At 41.4% G+C, this 23,542-nt stretch overlaps 1 protein-coding gene across 5 annotated transcripts in view; it reads right to left on the bottom strand.

The window, feature by feature from the left end:
- tbl1xr1a (tbl1x receptor 1a) overlaps positions 1–22,459 on the bottom strand; it is a 36,367-nt gene extending 13,908 nt beyond the window's left edge. For 2 of the 5 annotated variants that reach the window (XM_024421694.2, XM_024421690.2), the window contains exons 1-4: positions 22,337–22,446; positions 22,165–22,241; positions 17,260–17,304; positions 12,610–12,675 (exon numbers count right to left, since the gene is read on the bottom strand). The gene's annotated coding sequence lies outside the window, so the exon portion shown is untranslated. Of the gene's footprint in view, positions 1–12,609; positions 12,676–17,259; positions 17,305–22,164 lie in introns of all 5 variants that reach the window. The other 3 variants (XM_024421692.2, XM_024421693.2, XM_024421691.2) reach the window with 3 other exon arrangements.
- Positions 22,460–23,542: the final 1,083 nt, after the last annotated feature.

A 23,542-nucleotide genomic window follows, 5' to 3' on the forward strand; every position in this document is an offset into this window, starting at 1 on the left:
CAAACATCTCCAATCCAAAGTTAAATCTAGAATTGGCTTCCTATTTCGCAACAAAGCATCCTTCACTCATGCTGCCAAACATACCCTTGTAAAACTGACCATCCTACCAATCCTCGACTTCGGCGATGTCATTTACAAAGTGGCCTCCAATACCCTACTCTGCAAATTGGATGCAGTCTATCACAGTGCAATCCGTTTTGTCACCAAAGCCCCATATACTACCCACCAGTGCGACCTGTACGCTCACGTTGGCTGGCCCTCGCTTCATACTCGTCGCCAAACCCACTGGCTCCATGTCATCTACAAGACCCTGCTAGGTAAAGTCCCCCCTTATCTCAGCTCGCTGGTCACCATAGCATTACCCACCTGTAGCACGCGCTCCAGCAGGTATATCTCTCTGGTCACCCCCAAAACCAATTCTTTCTTTGGCCGCCTCTCCTTCCAGTTCTCTGCTGCTAATGACTGGAATGAACTACAAAAATCTCTGAAACTGGAAACACTTATCTCCCTCACTAGCTTTAAGCACCAACTGTCAGAGCAGCTCACAGATTACTGCACCTGTACATAGCCCACCTATAATTTAGCCCAAACAACTACCTCATTCCTTACTGTATTTATTTATTTATTTATGCTCCTTTGCACCCCATTATTTTTATTTATACTTTGCACATTCTTCCACTGCAAATCTACCATTCCAGTGTTTTACATGCTATATTGTATTTACTTTGCCACCATGGCCTTTTTTTTTTTTGCCTTTACCTCCCTTACCTCATTTGCTCACATCGTATATAGACTTGTTTATACTGTATTATTGACTGTATGTTTGTTTTACTCCATGTGTAACTCTGTGTCGTTGTATCTGTAGAACTGCTTTGCTTTATCTTGGCCAGGTCGCAATTGTAAATGAGAACTTGTTCTCAACTTGCCTACCTGGTTAAATAAAGGTGAAATAAATAAATAAATACAAAATGCCTACAGTGAAGAACACCATGTCTACAGTATAGAACACCATGCCTACAGTATAGAACACCATGCCTAAAGTACAAAACACCATGCCTACAGTGAACTGACACCATGCCTACCGTGAAGAACACCATGCCTACCGTGAAGAACACCATGCCTACAGTATAGAACCCCATGCCTACAGTATAGAACCCCATGCCTACAGTATAGAACCCCATGCCTACAGTATAGAACCCCATGCCTACAGTATAGAACCCCATGCCTACAGTATAGAACCCCATGCCTACAGTATAGAACCCCATGCCTACAGTATAGAACCCCATGCCTACAGTATAGAACCCCATGCCTACAGTATAGAACCCCATGCCTACAGTATAGAACACCATGCCTACAGTATAGAACACCATGCCTACAGTATAGAACACCATGCCTACAGTGAACTGACACCATGCCTACCGTGAAGAACACCATGCCTACAGTGAAGAACACCATGCCTACAGTGAAGAACACGATGCCTACAGTATAGAACCCCAAGTCTACAGTAAAGAACACCATGTCTACAGTAAAGAACACCATGTCTACAGTAAAGAACACCATGCCTACAGTATAGAACCCCAAGTCTACAGTAAAGAACACCATGTCTACAGTAAAGAACACCATGCCTACAGTAAAGAACACCATGCCTACAGTATAGAACACCATGCCTACAGTATAGAACACCATGTCTACAGTAAAGAACACCATGTCTACAGTAAAGAACACCATGCCTACAGTATAGAACACCATGCTTACAGTAAAGAACACCATGTCTACAGTATAGAACACCATGTCTACAGTAAAGAACACCATGCCTACAGTAAAGAACACCATGCCTACAGTAAAGAACACCATGTCTACAGTAAAGAACACCATGCCTACAGTATAGAATACCATGCCTACAGTATAGAACACCATGCCTACAGTATAGAACACCATGCCTACAGTAAAGAACACCATGTCTACAGTAAAGAACACCATGTCTACAGTATAGAACACCATGCTTACAGTAAAGAACACCATGTCTACAGTAAAGAACACCATGTCTACAGTATAGAACACCATGCTTACAGTAAAGAACACCATGCCTACAGTATAGAACACCATGTCTACAGTATAGAACACCATGCCTACAGTATAGAACACCATGCCTACAGTAAAGAACACCATGCCTACAGTATAGAACACCATGTCTACAGTAAAGAACACCATGTCTACAGTAAAGAACACCATGTCTACAGTATAGAACACCATGCCTACAGTATAGAACACCATGCCTACAGAATAGAACACCATGCCTACAGTATAGAACACCATGCCTGCAGTATAGAACACCATGCCTACAGTATAGAACACCATGCCTACAGTATATAACACCATGCCTACAGTATAGAACACCATGCCTACAGTATAGAACACCATGCCTACAGTATATAACACCATGCCTACAGTATAGAACACCATGTCTACAGTATAGAACACCATACAGTATAGAACACCATGCCTACAGTATAGAACACCATGCCTACAGTATAGAACACCATGCCTACAGTATAGAACACCATGCCTGCAGTATAGAACACCATGCCTGCAGTATAGAACACCAGACCTACAGAATAGAACACCATGCCTACAGTATAGAAAACCATGCAGACAGTATAGAACACCATGCCTACAGTATAGAACACCATGCCTACAGTATAGAACACCATGCCTACAGTATAGAACACCATGCCTACAGTATAGAACACCATGCCTACAGTATAGAACACCATGTCTACAGTATAGAACACCATACAGTATAGAACACTATGCCTACAGTATAGAACACCATGCCTACAGTATAGAACACCATGCCTACAGTATAGAACACCATGCCTACAGTATAGAACACCATGCCTGCAGTATAGAACACCATGCCTGCAGTATAGAACACCAGACCTACAGAATAGAACACCATGCCTACAGTATAGAAAACCATGCAGACAGTATAGAACACCATGCAGACAGTATAGAACACCATGCCTACAGTATAGAACACCATGCCTACAGTATAGAACACCATGCCTACAGTATAGAACACCATGCCTAAAGTACAGAACACCATGCCTAAAGTATAGAACACCATGCCTACAATGAATAACACCATGTCTACAGTATAGAACACCATACAGTATAGAACACCATGCCTACAGTATAGAACACCATGCCTACAGTGAACTGACATCATGTCTACAGTATAGAACACCATACAGTATAGAACACCATGCCTACAGTATAGAATACCATGCCTACAGTATAGAACACTATGCCTACAGTGAACTGACACCATGTCTACAGTATAGAACGCCATGCCAAACAGATTACCGACCATTTCGTATCTCACCATACCTTCTCTGCTATGCATTTTGGTTTCAGAGCTGGTCATGGGTGCACCTCAGCCACGCTCAAGGTTCTAACGATATCTTAACCGCCATCGATAAGAAACATTACTGTGCAGCCGTATTCATTGATCTGGCCAAGGCTTTCGACTCTGTCAATCACCACATCCTCATCGGCAGACTCGACAGCCTTGGTTTCTCAGATGATTGCCTCGCCTGGTTCACCAACTACTTCTCTGATAGAGTTCAGTGTGTCAAATCGGAGGGTCTGCTGTCCGGACCTCTGGCAGTCTCTATGGGGGTGCCACAGGGTTCAATTCTTGGACCGACTCTCTTCTCTGTATACATCAATGATGTCGCTCTTGCTGCTGGTGAGTCTCTGATCCACCTCTACGCAGACGACACCATTCTGTATACTTCTGGCCCTTCTTTGGACACTGTATTAACAACCCTCCAGGCAAGCTTCAATGCCATACAACTCTCCTTCCGTGGCCTCCAATTTCTCTTAAATACAAGTAAAACTAAATGCATGCTCTTCAACCGATCGATGCCTGCACCTGCCCACCTGTCCAACATCACTACTCTGGACAGCTCTGACTTAGAATACGTGGACAACTACAAATACCTAGGTGTCTGGTTAGACTGTAAACTCTCCTTCCAGACGCACATCAAACATCTCCAATCCAAAGTTAAATCTAGAATTGGCTTCCTATTTCGCAACAAAGCATCCTTCACTCATGCTGCCAAACATACCCTTGTAAAACTGACCATCCTACCAATCCTCGACTTCGGCGATGTCATTTACAAAGTGGCCTCCAATACCCTACTCTGCAAATTGGATGCAGTCTATCACAGTGCAATCCGTTTTGTCACCAAAGCCCCATATACTACCCACCAGTGCGACCTGTACGCTCACGTTGGCTGGCCCTCGCTTCATACTCGTCGCCAAACCCACTGGCTCCATGTCATCTACAAGACCCTGCTAGGTAAAGTCCCCCCTTATCTCAGCTCGCTGGTCACCATAGCATTACCCACCTGTAGCACGCGCTCCAGCAGGTATATCTCTCTGGTCACCCCCAAAACCAATTCTTTCTTTGGCCGCCTCTCCTTCCAGTTCTCTGCTGCTAATGACTGGAATGAACTACAAAAATCTCTGAAACTGGAAACACTTATCTCCCTCACTAGCTTTAAGCACCAACTGTCAGAGCAGCTCACAGATTACTGCACCTGTACATAGCCCACCTATAATTTAGCCCAAACAACTACCTCATTCCTTACTGTATTTATTTATTTATTTATGCTCCTTTGCACCCCATTATTTTTATTTATACTTTGCACATTCTTCCACTGCAAATCTACCATTCCAGTGTTTTACATGCTATATTGTATTTACTTTGCCACCATGGCCTTTTTTTGCCTTTACCTCCCTTACCTCATTTGCTCACATCGTATATAGACTTGTTTATACTGTATTATTGACTGTATGTTTGTTTTACTCCATGTGTAACTCTGTGTCGTTGTATCTGTAGAACTGCTTTGCTTTATCTTGGCCAGGTCGCAATTGTAAATGAGAACTTGTTCTCAACTTGCCTACCTGGTTAAATAAAGGTGAAATAAATAAATAAATACAAAATGCCTACAGTGAAGAACACCATGTCTACAGTATAGAACACCATGCCTACAGTATAGAACACCATGCCTAAAGTACAAAACACCATGCCTACAGTGAACTGACACCATGCCTACCGTGAAGAACACCATGCCTACCGTGAAGAACACCATGCCTACAGTATAGAACCCCATGCCTACAGTATAGAACCCCATGCCTACAGTATAGAACCCCATGCCTACAGTATAGAACCCCATGCCTACAGTATAGAACCCCATGCCTACAGTATAGAACCCCATGCCTACAGTATAGAACCCCATGCCTACAGTATAGAACCCCATGCCTACAGTATAGAACCCCATGCCTACAGTATAGAACACCATGCCTACAGTATAGAACACCATGCCTACAGTATAGAACACCATGCCTACAGTGAACTGACACCATGCCTACCGTGAAGAACACCATGCCTACAGTGAAGAACACCATGCCTACAGTGAAGAACACGATGCCTACAGTATAGAACCCCAAGTCTACAGTAAAGAACACCATGTCTACAGTAAAGAACACCATGTCTACAGTAAAGAACACCATGCCTACAGTATAGAACCCCAAGTCTACAGTAAAGAACACCATGTCTACAGTAAAGAACACCATGCCTACAGTAAAGAACACCATGCCTACAGTATAGAACACCATGCCTACAGTATAGAACACCATGTCTACAGTAAAGAACACCATGTCTACAGTAAAGAACACCATGCCTACAGTATAGAACACCATGCTTACAGTAAAGAACACCATGTCTACAGTATAGAACACCATGTCTACAGTAAAGAACACCATGCCTACAGTAAAGAACACCATGCCTACAGTAAAGAACACCATGTCTACAGTAAAGAACACCATGCCTACAGTATAGAATACCATGCCTACAGTATAGAACACCATGCCTACAGTATAGAACACCATGCCTACAGTAAAGAACACCATGTCTACAGTAAAGAACACCATGTCTACAGTATAGAACACCATGCTTACAGTAAAGAACACCATGTCTACAGTAAAGAACACCATGTCTACAGTATAGAACACCATGCTTACAGTAAAGAACACCATGCCTACAGTATAGAACACCATGTCTACAGTATAGAACACCATGCCTACAGTATAGAACACCATGCCTACAGTAAAGAACACCATGTCTACAGTAAAGAACACCATGTCTACAGTATAGAACACCATGCCTACAGTATAGAACACCATGCCTACAGAATAGAACACCATGCCTACAGTATAGAACACCATGCCTACAGTATATAACACCATGCCTACAGTATAGAACACCATGCCTACAGTATAGAACACCATGCCTACAGTATATAACACCATGCCTACAGTATAGAACACCATGTCTACAGTATAGAACACCATACAGTATAGAACACCATGCCTACAGTATAGAACACCATGCCTACAGTATAGAACCCCATGCCTACAGTATAGAACCCCATGCCTACAGTATAGAACCCCATGCCTACAGTATAGAACCCCATGCCTACAGTATAGAACCCCATGCCTACAGTATAGAACACCATGCCTACAGTATAGAACACCATGCCTACAGTATAGAACACCATGCCTACAGTGAACTGACACCATGCCTACCGTGAAGAACACCATGCCTACAGTGAAGAACACCATGCCTACAGTGAAGAACACGATGCCTACAGTATAGAACCCCAAGTCTACAGTAAAGAACACCATGTCTACAGTAAAGAACACCATGTCTACAGTAAAGAACACCATGCCTACAGTATAGAACCCCAAGTCTACAGTAAAGAACACCATGTCTACAGTAAAGAACATCATGCCTACAGTAAAGAACACCATGCCTACAGTATAGAACACCATGCCTACAGTATAGAACACCATGTCTACAGTAAAGAACACCATGTCTACAGTAAAGAACACCATGCCTACAGTATAGAACACCATGCTTACAGTAAAGAACACCATGTCTACAGTATAGAACACCATGTCTACAGTAAAGAACACCATGCCTACAGTAAAGAACACCATGCCTACAGTAAAGAACACCATGTCTACAGTAAAGAACACCATGCCTACAGTATAGAATACCATGCCTACAGTATAGAACACCATGCCTACAGTATAGAACACCATGCCTACAGTAAAGAACACCATGTCTACAGTAAAGAACACCATGTCTACAGTATAGAACACCATGCTTACAGTAAAGAACACCATGTCTACAGTATAGAACACCATGCTTACAGTAAAGAACACCATGCCTACAGTATAGAACACCATGTCTACAGTATAGAACACCATGCCTACAGTATAGAACACCATGCCTACAGTAAAGAACACCATGCCTACAGTATAGAACACCATGTCTACAGTAAAGAACACCATGTCTACAGTAAAGAACACCATGTCTACAGTATAGAACACCATGCCTACAGTATAGAACACCATGCCTACAGTATAGAACACCAAGCCTACAGTATAGAACACCATGCCTACAGAATAGAACACCATGCCTACAGAATAGAACACCATGCCTGCAGTATAGAACACCATGCCTACAGTATAGAACACCATGCCTACAGTATAGAACACCATGTCTACAGTAAAGAACACCATGTCTACAGTAAAGCACGGCAGTGGCAGCATCCTGTTGTGGGGGTGTTTCTCTTCAGCAGGGGACAGGAGCACTTGTCAGGATAGAAGGGAAAATGGACAGTGCAAAATACCAACAGATTATTGGGGAGAACCTGCAGCCCTCTGCCAGAAAATTGAAAATGGGAAGATGGATCATGTTTCAACATAACAATGACCCAAAGCACACTGCCAAAGCAACTGTAGAGTGGCTGAAGGACAAGAAGGTGAATGTCCTTGATTGGCCAAGTCAGAGCCCCAACCTCAATCCCATTGAGAATCTGTGGAATGACTTGAAGAGTGCAGTCCATGATCTGTCACCATGCAATTTGACTGAGCTTGAACAATTCTGCAAGGAAGAATGGGCAAATATAAGTTAGTAGAGCCGTATTCAAAGAAATTCATGGCTGTAATTCAAGCAAAAGCTGGTTCCACCAAGTAATAACTCAGGGTGGTGTTCACTTATCCAAATAGGGTATTTTACGGTTTTAATTGTAATACATTTTCACAGTAAAATCTTTGCCAATTCACTTGGATATTGTGTGTAAATAAAGCCGGGAAAAGTCTGATTTTATGTGTTTTCGTTTCAGGCTGTAAGGCAACAAAAGGTGAACATTTTAAAAGGGGGTGGTGACTTTCTATACCCACTGTAGAGCTGGGACGGTAAACCGAAAATGATTGACACCGACCATACAAATCAGTTATCGCAGGCAATTTTCTGATATCGTTCATTACGATAAGTAGCCTATACTAGAGAAATGTGAAGTTTGAAATGAAATACGTTTGCTAATGTGGGTGATTGTTAATGGGACAACTGATGGCTACAACCATCAAACTAGTTGTAGTAGTTTAAAGGATAATACCATTTTAAAAACGGTGGTGCACATTAATGTTATAAATTTAGCGTCCTATTATCGTTATCGCATGAATTCTGGCAATTTATTGCAATATGTATTTTTGGCCATATCGCTCAGCTCTAATAGAACATAACATGCACATTGCCTATGGAGCCGAGCTGACTCACTTTGTAGCCACAACTATTGTTTCACACTGAGAGAGAGCGGCTTTTCTCAGAATGCTTTAAATCGAACTAAAAAGTAGGCTACACACACACACACACACACACACAGATGAAAACACAAATGCACACACATATGGCCTACATGCCACACGCTGGCAGTGTCACAGCAGATTAAAGATGGATGTGGCGGGTAAACATAGATATCTACCAAAAAATATATGGGGTATTGGAAATGATGCAGATAACTACATTTCTAGTAGCCACAATCTGCAATATTAAAGCTGATCTACCCCCCCCCACACACACACACACACAAAAAAAGTCTCTCTATGTGTTGTCAATGGCTAGGCTATACAGTATATTGGCAGAGCACACATCTGCTCGCACAGTAGGGCCTGCATCATTTCCATTTCCCTTTCCCTCTAGACTTAAAAAGTCAGAACCAAAGTCAAAGGCTTCTTATCTTTCAGGGTGTAGAAAAGTGCAAATCTAATTTTTTAGGCCTATTGAATATGTATCTTACATAATAAAAAAACAACAAAAAAATCCATTGCACTTTTTCCCTAAGGAATGTGTCACTCAGCCAAACCTCCAATGTGCAGACATGCTATCAACAAACTTCACGGACTGCAGCCTGATCTAAAAGCTGATAAAAGCTGAACAAATTACATCCTGGCTGGACATTTTCAAAGAATCAAGGAAATGTATTAACACACAGCTTGAACCTGTATTGAAAATTACCTTGCAAATGCAATACTGACCAGAGATTAATACAGCCTATAGCAGGTTAGGGTCTGCAAAAAAAACTATTGAGGTAATGTCAACTTGTGGTTTTAACATAGGTTGCAGATCCCATCCCCCTACCATTTGGAAGGCTGTTCGCTGCTCTAAGGTGACAGATGGTAATGGTATGCCTGTCTGCTGCATTTGTGGTTAACTTGGGACATGGGTAAATGAGCAAAAGCAATATAAACTGCTACAATCCCACTCTGGTAGCTAGTCAACCTCTGTCTGCACACATTTCTCACATGAACACAGTTTTTGTCAATATTTCCCACACACTCACTGATTCATCACTGATGCACCGATTTACCATATATGCCTAGTTTGTACAAATTCGCAGCTAAACAGACAAAACCAATCATGTTGCTGACATCAGTAAAAACATAGGCCTAAAACAAAACACAGGCAGAACTGTTGCCATGCTGTGCTAATAATAGACTGTGATATAGGCTTTGCAAAAGGCAATGGGTTCCATGTAAAACCTAGTTGACATCTCAACTGAAAGAGTGGGAAATGGAAGCGCTATGGTACATCAAGGTCATTTGTCAGTGAGTCCTACTAGTGTGGTGTGAACACTGACATACTCAGAAGCAAACTTATTTTATCTCTGGCACACAGATAGCGTTGAGATCAAAGGAAATGCAGTCATAACATGCTCCTATGTAGAGGTGTGACATTTCTGGATTCCTTGAGGTCAAACAGAACATCAGAGTTTGACATAGTTTGAGACACATTCAGTATAGTTTAGCCTACCTCAGACATTCTATGCATGCTCACACTGCAATAATACGCATTCTACACCAATAGCCTAGCCTACATAAGGTGTGATTCTATCTGCATCCAGTCCACATTCTGTAGTTTCACTGGATGGAAACGGGAGCAACGGTGTTTACAAAGAAATACATCCTCTCTAAGAAATGAAGCATTTTAGGAAATGAAGGTGATTTGTTAAATGATTAGAGAAGCGGAGATAGTGTCGTGCCTCATCTTCCAATGCATCGACCCTTAAAACTGCAAGATTATCATATTGTCAGGGCACTGAACCTCACTGAATGAGCTTAAAAACTATGCAAGTGGATTCTGGACCTGTATAGACTTATTAACAGACTGGTCAGTATGAGGCTGTGTTTCCATTTTACAGCTCCCATCTCTCCAACAGACTATTCTCCTGGATCAGTGGTCATGCCAACATTCATCAGGCTGCAGGTCATTCTGCATCTGATACTACTGGACTCACCAGACAAAAAGTAGCTTGGTTTTCACAAAACGCAACCTCCAGAATTATGATCAAATAGCGACCCCCCATTTCAAACTTCTTAACCTCCAAATATGAATCCACATGTCAAACCAAATACAACATGTCCTGTCAGCTGCCAGTCAACTAATCAAACTGAAACTAACCTTGGGGGCTAAGTTTAGGCATTCATTCCAAGTGGTTAAGGTATAAAAATAAAAATAAAATTAAAGACGAAAATTAAAAAATGTGTGCCTTGCACTGGGACTGAACCCATAATGTTCGGAGCCGTAGCTCACGATTTAGGTCTTCCTCAACCCCATCCACAAAGCCCTAGCTCGTTGTGAGCCTACTAGGTGTTAACAGTCACTCACATCGTCCCTAGTGGATGGCTAATTGCCATGTAAGTACATCGACTTGCCATCACGTAACTTTGTGGTGAACGTGTGTAATCCACTGGAGGTCTAGCTCCTTTCACATTACAGTCTAATCAACTTCCCCACACTGACTCAATCCATACATTGAAATGGTGAATGTGCACCTTTGGAATGATGAAGTACAGGCCTTAACATAGCCAACATGTGCACAATGCTGTTGGAATTGGAAGTTAATTGCATAGCAGCCTTGACAATGCCACATTGAGTTCTTACATACTGTATTTTTAGCTGATGAAGACAAAAGACCCCAAAAACTTAAGATTCTCAATGTAAAATGTTGCAAAGGACAAAAATGCAAATCACATTCATTCCAATGTGTCATGCAAATGTTATCATCATCTTATCGCTAATCAGTTTCTTAGCACTTGGCAAAGTGCCAGTCAAGTTCTTCCACACCGATCTCGACAAACCATTTCTGTATGGTTCGCTTTGTGCACAAAGTTGGAAGCACAGAATCATCTAAAATGTCATTGTATGCTGTCGCGTTAAGATATCCCTTCACTGGAACTAAGGGGTCTAGCCCGAACCATGAAAAACAGCCCCAGACCATTATTCCTCCTCCACCAAACTTTACAGTTGGCACTATGCATTGGGGCTGGTAACGTGCTGACATTCTTCTGCTGACGTTGCTTCCAGAGGCAGTTTGGAACTCGGTAGTGAGTGTTGCAACAGCCGATTTCAACACGCCATGCACTTCAGCACGTGGCGGTTCTGTTAGCTTGTGTGGCCTACCACTTCACAGCTGAGCCGTTGTTGCTCCTAGATATTTCCACTTCACAATAACAGCACTTACAGTTGACCGGGGCAGCTCTAGCAGGGCAGAGATTTGACGAACTGACTTGTTGGTGACGGTGTCATGTTGAAATTCACTGAGGTCTTCGGTATGGGCCATTCTACTGCCAATGTTTGTCATTGGAGATTGCATGGCTGGGTGCTTGATTTTATACACCTGTCATCAATGGGAGTGGCTGAAATAGCAGAATCCATTCATTTGAAGCGGTGTCCACATACTTAGTGTGCTAGCATATAAATACCAATGTCAAGAGCACATTTATGTCCATTTATCCATCGCTGATCCATTGCTCCCACATCGGCATACAAACATCAAATGTAGAGCTGTGTTTTTTTATTCAATATTAGAGGTCTGAGGTATGAAACCTTGATCGTGCCTGAGTGAGGTATGCAAGAGTGACCTTACATCCCTCTCTCTCCATCCTGCCTAGTATCCATTCACTACAGCGCTCATAGCCATAGCCCATAGAGCTTTTCCTTTCCCCAGTAACTAGGCTACACTACAATGACAATTGTCACATCTATGCTCACAGAGCTGAGGAACAAAGACAAAGCCATCCAATAAAAAGAGAAAATCCTACCCAGAAATTAAGGCTGATTACACAGCATTTAGCCCAAAATGCAGACCAACAAACATTATTATCTGTAGCTTCCTACAGGCTACTTACCACAGTAGTAAGTCTGTTTTCACAACAAATATGTTTTGAAAGGGCACAGTCTACCAGTTTCACAACCTGCAAGACAAACAGAGGGTCAAAAATAAGCAATTGACAAACATACTGCAGCACTACAAAATGTCAAAGCCTCTATTGTATGTTAAATGGTTATGAGATTATGTTGGATATCTCGGCTATTTGGGAGCGGAAAACACGCTGTGTGGTCTGTCTGCCATACACTTGCCAAGCTATCTTCAATATCTTTAGAGCAGGGATCCCCAACTGGCAGAACTGATTTTATTTGGCCCCACAAGTTCAGATTTTTATTTCTGGACATTAGACTAAAAACACCAGAAAATCCGCTCCAAGTGATTTTAATTTTGGAAATCTGTTCCAAAGTATTCCCATGCATAATAGAGATATACACACACAGTTGCCAGTGTATCAGGTACCACCTTGTTCACGAAAAATGGTTTGATCCTACAGACAGTCACGTGGCCGTGGATTGCTATATAAAAAGGCAGACAGGCATCCAGTTACTGTTCGATTGAATGTTAGAATGGGCAAAGCGAGTGACCTAAGTGACTGAGCGTGGTATGATCGTCGGTGCTAGGCGCCGGGCACACCATTTCCAGTATCTCAGAAACAGCCAGCCTCCTGGGCTTTTCACACACGACAGTGTCTAGGGTTTACAGAGAATAGTGAGACAAACAAAAAACATCCAGTCAGCGGCAGTCCTGTGGGCAAAAACAGCATGGTCGAAGGAAAATGCCAAGAATCATGCAAGCTAACAGGCAGGCCACAAACAGGAAAATAATGGAGCAGTAAAACAGTGGTGTGCAGAACGGCATATCGGAACGCACAACTCATTGGTTGGACTATTACAGCAGACGACCACACCGGGTTCCACTCCCATCAGCTAACAACAAGAAGAAGCGGCCCCTAATCCGACAAATCCCGGTTCATGTTGCGTCATGCTGATGGCAGAGTCAGGATTTGGCGTAAGCAGCATGAGTCCATGGCCCATCCTGCCTGGTGTGAACAATACAGGCTGGTGGCAGTGGTATATCTCGGCTGGCCCTCGCTACATATTCGTCACCAGACCCACTGGCTCCAGGTCATCTACAAGTCCATGCTAGGTAAAGCTCCGCCTTATCTCAGTTCACTGGTCACGATGGCAACATCCATACGTAGCACGCGCTCCAGCAGGTGTATCTCACTGATCATCCCTAAAGCCAACACCTCATTTGGCCGCCTTCGTTCCAGTACTCTGCTGCCTGTGACTGGAACGAATTGCAAAAATCGCTGAAGTTGGAGACTTTTATCTCCCTCACCAACTTCAAACATCAGCTATCTGAGCAGCTAACCGATCGCTGCTGCTGTACATAGTCTATTGGTGAATAGCCCACTCATTTTCACCTACCTCATCCCCATACTGTTTTTATTTATTTACTTTTCTGCTCTTTTGCACACCAATATCTCTACCTGTACATGACCATCTGATCATTTATCACTCCAGTGTTAATCTGCAAAATTGTAACTATTCGTCTACCTCCTCATGCCTTTTGCACACATTGTATATAGACTCCCCCTTTGTTTTCTACTGTGTTATTGACTTGTTAATTGTTTATTCCATGTGTAACTCTGTGTTGTCTGCTCACACTGCTATGCTTTATCTTGGCCAGGTCGCAGTTGTAAATGAGAACTTGTTCTCAACTAGCCTACCTGGTTAAATAAAGGTGAAATAAAAAATTTTTTTTTTTAAATTTAAAATAATGGTATGGGGAATGTTTTCCTGGCACAAGTTAGGTCCATTGATTCCAATTGATCAATGTTTGAACACCACACCTTGTAGAATCCATGCCCCAAAGAACTCAGGCTTTTCTGGAGGAAAAGGGGGGGTTCCAACCAGGTATCTGTTCGGCCTTCTTGCAGACAAATTCACGTGCCAACAAATTATTTGTAATTACGTTCCGGGCCCCCTGACCATCCATTCAAGAAAAAAAAAATGGCCTGAATCTAGTTGATGATCCCTGCTTTATAGTATATTTAGGCCTGTTTAGCCCAGGCAGATCACTCAAAAATGACTTTGAAATTGGATGTCAGGAAATGCCTTTAAAACAGGCCACCAGGTGCAACAGTGAGCGCTATTACCATCAAGTAATCCCATGATTCTGGATCAGAAGTTTCGATCCTAGCGGTGGACACTAGTTTTTTGTTTTAACCCTATCCCAAACCTTATCCCTTACCTTAACAATTCGGAATGAGTGTAAAAAGCTAATATCCAAAACCTTAACTTTCCGAATTTGACATTTGGAGCAACTTCGAAATTTGACTTTGGAGAAGCGTGGATAAACGTCTAACTCTGCAGTGAGACTGTGAGAGCTTGTTGGTTTAGCCAACAGCATGCTTGATGCATTCATTCAAGGCACAATTTTGTTTACTTACAATGTCAACAGAACATTTGTATTTATTGGAAAGCAGCATCAAGCTCATTATCGTGCACTTTTACCACACTGTGAAATTCATCATAACTTTATCTGTAACATAATAAACTACATGCTTTCCCGAGTCATAGTGGGAGGACCATACAACATATCACGTGACTCCCAAGTTTACTTCGATATGATGGTTATTATATCAATATTTGCGCATAACAGCGTTTCCACCGCCATTTCTCAGATAATACATTCTACAGAAACAAAAAGATCTCACCTTGTTTAACGTATTTTGTTTTGTCGACATATGGAAAGTTTACAGACAAATTGGCTGTTTCTATCAGGCTTGTCGTGATATTTTTTATCCAACATACTTTACTCGCATAAAAAGGTTGGATGGAAACCTGGTTACAGTTGGCAATGTTTTTAATCAAAACTTTATGAAGATCATCCCAAAAACATTTTAGGGTCTCAAGGTAAAAAGCTAACGCTTCCTAATTTAGCTCAGATTAAATCCACCGCTCACTGAGTACACTCAAAAAATACATATTGCTGTCTTGCAAAAGAGACAATAGCAGCAGGAACAGGGCCTAAAATTATGCCGCGTAAGTATTTCACCAGCCACGTTGGCGGATGGTCAGGGCTCCGCATTGCATGCATTTCACTCGCATTTGTGAATATAGGCCTAGCTGCAACATTCAAGTAAAAAAAAGGCTACTTATATCAAAGTACATCTGACTTCAGGCTGACATGTAAAATGCACATGTTATTCAATCATTGCACCCACACTGCGTAGCCAGGCGCTAAAATAGAACTTGGTTATATTTGTGACACTTGATGCGCTACAAGTCCCGCCTCACCCATCTCCTCATTGGTTTTAGGAGCATATACACACGTGGGTGATTGAAAGATGAACTGAGGTCCACAATTCAATTGGTGGTGGTAATGCACCTTAAAGTTGGTTGCCAACCGCCATATAAAGTCCAAAGAAGAAAAAGAAGACTGAAGGAGGAGAGATTTCATTTCTAGTACTCGGTTTACCCTTCTATCTGTGGATTAATTGTCGGAGTAGAAGACCTTGTGCATTTCAGGTAAAATAAAATGAGCTAGCAACAGCAAGCTAGCTAGCTAAATTGCCATAAATGTTTAATGCTTTTCAACCAACCTGTCCCTAAATTAATATAGTTGGTTCAGAGTTTGTTTTTATATTTCAACCTGCGTGTCCTGATCAAGTCTGGTGTGGATGGACAAAATCAACATACGCGTGAGCGGTCTGGTCAGCATGTAAAGCTTCCTGTTGACTGCTACATAAAGCCTTCTGCCGTTCAAAGGCAATGTTAAACAAAGCACTTCAACCACTGCACCAGACTGATATTGTACATTTGCAAAAATGTCTAAAAACCTGTTTTGCTTTGTCATTATAGGGTATTGTGTGTAGATTGATGAGGGGGAAAAATGTAATCCATTTTAGAGTATGGCTGTAAAGTAAATGTTTTTTGCAAAAAGTAAAGTGGTCTGAATACTTCCCGAATGCACTGTGGAAGCTTCAATTAACTTCAAATTGTTTGTCATTTTGGAACTAAATTATTCATTAAATAGATTCAATGATTTACCTGTAAGGAATGTAATTTGCCCCAATATTATGGTCATAGATTGAATTAACCCTGATATATATCAAATTACATTCTAAAACAGTTTAGATGTAATTAGTCAAATTATTTAGTATGCTTTGAGTCTCAGTTCTTCTGTTATTAATATGGTGTTATTTATTTAATGAAATGGCATATATAATAGAAGATATTCAAACTGTTATTTTAGTTCTATCAACTATCAACATATCGTTCAATGTTAATAAAAAAAAGCTCAGTGGTAATTCTATTCTGCTAATACGCTTTCTTTTTTTGCCCTGGTATCGTTTCGGTTTAAAGTATCGTCTTGGTATCGAGTATCGTTTCGGTATCGAGTATTGTGATACTAAACCTGGTATTGAAGTAGAAATTCTGGTATCGTGACAACACTAGATCATTCAGTGGGTGCAACAAGTCTACCTTTTGCTTGTAACCACGCAAGGTAAGGATAGTTTGTCACCAATAGTCTATAGCCTCCTTAATTCCTTACTCACAATACAACAGCTTTGATAGTACAAGCAGGCATTTATGAAAATCAACTTTAAATATTTAGCTCAGATATCAGCTTGGTTATAGAGGGAGGTCAATGTGCTTACCATGTGCCCGAACGTCATTCAGATATGACAGTATCCTTCTTCAGTCTGAGGACAAAAGAAAGAGATTCTGATTAGAATACATTAATAAGCGTTAAACTAAATTGCCATTTCACTCAACCTTTAGTGTAAGGCTAACCCATAAACAGAAGTCCACCAATTCTAATCTTCAAGTCTGCTTCTCCATACTACTTCAGCAAGCAACAGTATACGTTTCACTAAATTAGAGCCTTTAGATTTGTCTAACTAATAAGCCGAAGCAGGATGGTCCTTGATGACAAAAATCAGTAAATAGCCTAGCCTAAGTAACACAGTTTTCAGATGAAAAAGGTGCTAAGAGAGGGGATCCTCTTGCTATTTGATGAGAGTCAATACAGTATACACCAGGGATTAGTATTTAATTTAAAGCTTTAAGAGATGTTGTAAGTGATGGCCTACATGACCGATGAGTAAGGGAACTCCTCCTTTCCCTTTCCTTCCCCCGCTGTTATCGCAGCACAGATCACATTCCATAGCAGAGTTTCTAAGATGGGCAAAGGTAGGCTAGCATTTTACTGGACGTATACAAATCCTGGAAATGCTTAGCAAGCGAGTCAGACTACTTGGCTCAGCACAGGAAGAGTGAGATCCTACAGCCCCAGCATGTCATTAAATAGCAGTTTAACGTGTTTGGTAGCTTGCTATATTTTCATTGCAGCATACATTCTGCTGAGTTTGTTTAGTTATTGTGTTTGACTTATAGCCTACTTCCCTGATTCTGGAATCTAGACTTTGGCTCATCATTCACAAGGTTTGTAGTTCATTGTACAGTATACAACCACCAGGCTATTTCATGCGAGTCAGTAATTTAAATGAGATAATCCTAATAATGGACATGAAGGTTTCACTGTTTAACTTGTGCAACACATTTTTTGATACCCATGGGAAGACAATCTAAAGTCACCTTCAATGGTCAATTACCTCCCTCTACTTCGCTGGTCTATGCTAAATCATTGATAACTTTAGTTCAATTTAATAGATAGCATAGCACAGAATCGAGTCGTTGTGCTCAAGTTTAGGCCTAAATAGAACACCTCTCCTCTTGGTTGAAAATAAAGGATATGAGGATCATAGCCAATCAACTAGCACTTTAAAAAAAAACGTATTTAACTAGGCAAGTCAGTTAAGAACTAATTCTTATTTACAATGACCTACCCCGGCCAAACCTTAACCCAGACGACACTAGGCCAATTGTGCGCCGCCCTATGGGACTCCCAATCATGGCTGGTTGTGACACAGCCCAGGATCGAACTGAGATGTCTGAGATGCAGCACCTTAGACCGCTGCGCCACTCAAATGAATATACTGTAGGTCTACTCCTCCTTTATTAGTCCTAAACTCAGGTCAGTGAAATAAGAGACTACCATTTGATTGGTATGGCATACAGTCCTTGACTGGTTCATATGATTCACGTGATTTCTAATATTAGGTCAGACTTCTCAGGAAGTTGTGCACACCATCTAAAAGACCAGCCCATGTAAGCACAGCCTTTGTCACCAAGCAGGTCATTCTTAGCTTACTGCTGCTAGCTAAAAGTATGGGATCTATTCAATCTGATTCGCTGAAGAGTTACAAATTGGACGATAGAAATGTTAAAGTAATTTCCAATTGAGCCGCCATCTGCAGCGTTTACCATGAATGCAGTCTGCGCTAATGCAGAAACATTGCCTTTAAATTTATATCACGCTGTAATGCTGAATTTCTGTGATGTATATTGATTAGAGCCCTAAACCTGCCTTTATCCTAATGTTTTGCACATTGGCCTAGATTTAATGTGCTCCAAAGAAAAGCTGCCTCCTCCTCCATTGATCACTCTGCTTGACCAATACAATCATTGGGGCGGCAGGGTAGCCTAGTGGTTAGAGCATTGGACTAGTAACCGGATGGTACAGGCAAACCAATGTCAACCAAATGCAACTGTTGTTCAGCATTCAGCAAATGCAACTTCAGCATTGTGGCGACAACAAGAGGAAACACGACAAATAAATTCAATCATTTGAAGAAGAACCATCCCCTAATTTATGACGATAGCATGGTAAAAATAAAGCGACTGACAGCAGCAAAGCCCCTCAGCCACTACCACCCACCTACGTTAAACAGGAAATGATTGCCGGTGTTCACATGTCACGACCTACGAAAAACATTCCATGGACACAGAAATCACAGAGGCCATCACCTATCACACAGTCAGCAAAGATCGCTTCAAGCATAGGGAAGGTATGCCTTGGGACTTAGAGGCACTACTCTAAAGTGGGAGGGTGCTCTGGGTTCAGGGCCATTCAGCATGTTAAACTTGACCTCTGGGGTCACAACACACACCATGTGATAAGTGTCAACAGGGAGAGAAGAGGAGAGGGGCTGCTGCTGCTGTTCGTCTCACTGGGCCTCCCCAGAGGAAAAACAAATTACAGAGCAACGGAAAGGTCCCCAACACACAGCCTGGCACTGATTTATATTAGCTTATGAAGAAGAGTTAACTTCTCATCTCTCTAGCTACGCATGATACCTTTGTTATTTATCCGAACCCTCAACGGAGCTTCATCATTCCTTCCAAGCTGAACCCCCTTCAGATTAGCGTAGAGGTCAGCATTATTACTATTGGGCCTAGGCTAAATCTAGCTCTGTCAGTCATGTCACTTGATGTCCCTTTGGCTTAATACATTATTTAGTCTAAATAAGGCTCATTGTGAAGGTTTAAAACAAACCAACTGTCATATAGCCTATTGATGTACGGTTGCGTTCACATGCTCCTTGCAAGAAGAACATTCTGAACTGTCTAGCCTAACTGGGAAACGTGGGGTACAACGACGCTATCCAAGTTTCCCACTAGTATTCCCAAATTGGAAGCGCACATGGAGTTTGGCTTATCCGGGAGTTTCATCAGTAGTCCCAAGTTTCCAATTATAAAGCATGTGAACACACAATAAGAACTAGCCTGAACTAAGATCATGTATTGTTCTGTCATGGTCCTGGCAATCTATGAAACAAAGAACTGCTGCTGAAGAACTGAAATCCACTCATCCCACCCCTCCCCCACATGTTCCTTCAGTCTACTGTCAAGCACCTGTTACATAACTGAGCTAGTCCACCACTAGCTACATAAGAGGGTGAGACTTTAATCTATGTAAATATGATCAACTTAATGTCTATATGAAGTATGAATATAGGCATCTTGTGTATAAAGCAGATCATTAACTAGACTAGTGTTGTGTTAGGCCTTTGTTCTATTGGTTTAATAGATCATTTCACTGATTGAATATCCCCATAATATAATAAAGCATAGTGGTCAGACAATACTGGGTCAATACCATCTTAAATAGAAGCTAGGTTTACCTGCAACATTTCAATTCAATATAAATTCTTAGGTCAAGCAATACAACTGGAATATACACTGAGTGAACAAAACATTAGGAACATCTGCTCTTTCCATGACAGACTGACCAGGTGTATCCTGGTTAAAGCTATGATCTCTTTTTGATGTCACTTATTAAATCCACTTCTGTCAGTGTAGATGAAGGGGAGGAGTCAGGTGAATGATGGATTTTTAAGCCTTGAGACAGACGGATTGTGTATGAGGGTGAATGGGCAAGACAACATATTTAAGAGCCTTTCAACAGGGTATGGTAGTATGTGACAGGCGGACCGGTTTGTGTCAAGAACGGCAATGCTGCTGGGTTTTTCACGCGCAACAGTTTCCACAGGTATGCTGGCCCATGTCGACTCCAATGCTTCCCACAGTTGTGTCAAGTTGGCTGGATGTCCTTTGGGTGGTGAACCATTCTTGATACAACTGTGGGAAGCATTGGAGTCAACATGTGGCAGCATCCCTGGACATCAACTAGGCTACTGCTGTGTCATTAAGTTGAGCTATGCTGCTTTTCGACTATAACACCAGTTACACTAGTAGTGTATACACCCTTATGTTATACTAGTGAAATTGTGTTGCCATAGCTAGGACTGGCACTGAGGACTTCTAAAAAGCAGGCTCAACAACCTCTGCATAATCAAAACATTTGCTTTGTGAAAAGGTGTTCAAGTTCAGTGAGCCATTCTTATGAAATGAAAGCTGAAAAGTACCAGTGGTCTGGCTTTGGCCCCAAGTGAGAGCAGGTCCGCCAGAGCCATGGCCTAGTGCGACAAGGTGCAGATGGAAACAGAAAAGTCTGAGCCTTTTGGGTAACACACGGGGTAAATGCGCCACTAGAGTAGCACTCTCTGACTCGGAGTTCCCTTCCCCCACACTCATGTGTTACATTGCTGAATTGTCAATAAGCTCTGATTTTGTTTCTTTATTATTATTATTATGATGATGATGATGATGATGATGATGATGATGATGATGATGATGATTTATAAGTTAACATACGCCTAAATAAATGTTTCCACATATCCAAATCCATTTTGTATAGCTAGCCAGTTAATGGTGTAACATGCTTTTTTGTGTCCATGTGTCACAACAAAGCTTACATTACAGCTAGATTTGTGGCTACAAATCTGTTTTCAACCCCTCTGATAAAACTTTTCTAATGGTTTAGCTAAAATGCTTGGCAGTGATGATAATCATCATCATACATTTAAAGTGGCTAACAAACAACCTTACACAGCCTGTGAAGTTGTAGACAGGCGTAGGAAGCAAGCTTCTAGTCACCACACGCGCACATATTTACATACACACACATTCATACACATGCGCGCGCGGACACACGCTGACGCTGCCCATCCCCCACCTTTGTGAAATCACCAAAATAAATGTCCGTGACACTGAAACAATTGGTCATAACCACCTACAAACAATAGTGTACAATGAATGCGTCTCGTAGTATATTGTATATGACCTACAATCACGAGAAAAGCCAAGAAAACACTTACTTATATGCCCAGATTACACAAGGGGTGCCTTCTCTGCTGTGCTCCTTATATGGAATCTCCTCCTCCACCGCTATTTTCTAAAATATAGTCACAATAAAGCGTTATAAGTCTACTCCGAGATGGCAGCTTGGTAGTTAAAATCCCAAATGAGCCATGTGTTTTGATTACATACGTGTAGCATTTGATAAATCCTTTAAAAAAATTACATTGAAGAGCAATTGGGGTACATTGTGAGGTTGCTTGCTAGTGGAGAAAGAGCCAAACGGTTCACAACCAGCCAACGGCTTCAGACACTGAAACACTGAGGAGGTGACTCTCCAGGCAAAAATGAGGCAGCCAATTCTCTGCAGTTAGGTAGAAACTGGAGGACACAAAAACATTAAAATAAGTGTCGCAGTATAAAGCAGTGCTTTATGTACCTATATACCTAATGTTGTTGAAATAGTCTTTATAGAAAATACACATTAGAGCACTAAACACATTTTTGTCGCAGATGCAGAAATCTCTATAAAATAATGCTAATATCTACAACATAATTTATCACACACTGGCCTGGAATAGGTGAATTATGTAAAAACATAACAAAAAAACATCTGGTGCATTTTTAAATAACAACTGTTGTGTCTTGCCTAAACAGCTAGCTACTAAATCTACAACAACAAAAAATATTTTTGGAAAATAAAGTTGAACGACTTCCCAAAGAAGGGTCTAAACTGCAGTAAAATGGGGTGGCAGTGCCAGGATGATGTAGCACAATGCTAAATTCTTAAGATAGCTTGCTAGTGAGCTATCAAGTTAACCATCTATTCTTGGAAGCTAAATAGATGTGAATATGGTAGATGTAAAAATTGGTTTGACCTGTTACAGGCCCAGTGCAGTCAAAAAAGATGATAAAATATATAACATAGGAGAATCATCTTTTTTTTATATATATATATATATACATAAACTCAGCAAAAAAATAAAGTCCTCTCACTGTCAACTGTGTTTATTACAAATTTAACATTTGTAAATATTTGTAGATTATTAAGATTAAGATTCAACAACTGAGACATAAACATCTGCAGTCCTCGTGCCTCCTTGCAGCATGCCTAAGGCACATTCACGCAGATGAGCAGGGACCCTGGGCATCTTTCTTTTGGTGTTTTTCAGTCAGTAGAAAAGCCTCTTTAGTGTCCTAAGTTTTCATAACTGTGACCTTAACTGCCTACCATCTGTAAGCTGTTAGTGTCTTAACGACTGTTCCACAGGTGCATGTTCATTAATTATTTATGGTTCATTTAACAAGCATGGGAAAAAGTGTTTAACCCCTTTACAATGAAGATCTGTGAAGTTATTTGGATTTTTATTAATTGTCTTTGAAAGACAGGGTCCTGAA

This window comes from Oncorhynchus tshawytscha, linkage group LG05 (genome assembly GCF_018296145.1).
Source record: "Oncorhynchus tshawytscha isolate Ot180627B linkage group LG05, Otsh_v2.0, whole genome shotgun sequence".
In the NCBI taxonomy this organism is placed as follows: domain Eukaryota; kingdom Metazoa; phylum Chordata; class Actinopteri; order Salmoniformes; family Salmonidae; genus Oncorhynchus; species Oncorhynchus tshawytscha.